This window comes from Miscanthus floridulus, chromosome 15 (assembly GCF_019320115.1).
Source record: "Miscanthus floridulus cultivar M001 chromosome 15, ASM1932011v1, whole genome shotgun sequence".
Classification (NCBI taxonomy): Eukaryota; Viridiplantae; Streptophyta; class Magnoliopsida; order Poales; family Poaceae; genus Miscanthus; species Miscanthus floridulus.
This window is the reverse complement of record NC_089594.1, coordinates 3,553,200-3,554,954: the sequence shown is the minus strand read 5'-3', so window position 1 is coordinate 3,554,954 and position 1,755 is coordinate 3,553,200.

Below are 1,755 nucleotides of genomic sequence, written 5' to 3'. Positions count from 1 at the left end.
GTGTAGGTACTTTGACTACTTTCGACTTCTAGTAGCCAGTACAACGCACGTGGCTGTATTTGAATTGTACATATATACTGTACTCAAGGATATGCTGCATGCATGCAATCAGCAGTTCAGCACAGTGATACATACTGCTTATGCATGTATCATTAATTATTATGTACGTATACACTCCATGCATGCCCTCTGTGAATGACAATAATCCGTTGTTCCATGGAACATATACGCTCTCTATATATGTGATTAATTAATTGCATGCACATGTAGTACTGTACGTACATCGCTTTGTACCTGGGTGGCAGGAGAGACCATTCAAACAAACAAAAGAAACAACTAGTACAGTTAGGTAGAACGGTTCAATAAGTATTCCCTCCGATCCCTCCGTCGTTGAATATGATAAATATATGACTTCTAGCTAGGATAAACTAATGAATAGTATAGTTTTTAAACTAATATAATTAGTTTGTCCTCTAAATGTTACATGTTTACAAAAATGCATCAGCTCATATATAGCTCAAGACGCTCCCATTTGGAAGTAGGATGATGAGATACATACTGAGAACAGAAAAATGTATTCATGTGTAAACAAAATACGGAGTACATATACGTACACAAAATAAACAAGCTAGGAGTCTTTTAGTTTTGTAGTCCTTATTAGGAGTCATCATAAAATATTACAAATTCATATACCCACAAAGGTAACAAAATTATGCCTACAAATAAAACTTTCGTCTCTCTCTGGCACCATATAAACAACTTTCTAAAAGGTACTCATCTCAAATAACATGTCACTAGCTTTATGATTCAAAATTTCTCTCACAAAACATATCATTCTATATAGTTTCTTGGTAGCTAGTGGGCCATCAAAACATGAATTTCATCCCTCGTCCCGTAGCATCCCGGCCTCCCTAGCCTCATCCACTTGACTAGCATGGATTGACTCATCATATACTCCTTTTTTTACATATGTCATATTAGATTTGTCCTAAGTCAAACATTACCATCCATTTTGAAAAACTTTATTTTTTTCGCGAACAGGTGCCGGGGCACAAGTGTTTCGTTACGAGGAAAGGGGTGCAGAAACTCCTTACAAGGTTCCTTCAATTAGATCAATGCTGCAAGGCGCATACTGAATCTAGCTCAGGGGAACCCGACGTTTAACATGTTAGAGATTATACGGCAACAAAATTGCGACAACCAAAGAAACTTTATAGTTTTACAATCTATTAATTATATACTATAAAATGTGTTTTCATAAAAACTTATGTTACGAACCTATATAACTTCTTTGAAATCCACGGTTAAAGATATAAATGTTTGACTTAAAACAATCATATGTAAGCTAAGAATCTGGCTGGGTGCTGCAGGTAACAAAATCACCGTATACTCCCTCTATTTTTTACCTGTAATATATATTAGCTTTGGCTTAAGTCAAACATTTCTATTTTTTACCATATTTTAAAAAAAATTATACAAGTTAACAACACAAATTCGATCTGTTTGTTAAAAAAATATAAGTTAGCAAGATCTATTTTTGGTTTCGAATGAAGAAATTCAGCTGCACTTCATGAGGAGTAATTGATGAAGGACGATGGATGCATCATGCATGCATGACCGGAAAGCTCAGCTAACCTAGGTGGTTGCAAAAAAGTTGAGTGCCTTTTTCAGTCTCCGCACAATCACATTCTTTATTGATCGTGATGGACGGCTTTTATTTCGTTGAGCAGGTCCCACTGCTCTGACCTTCGGCTC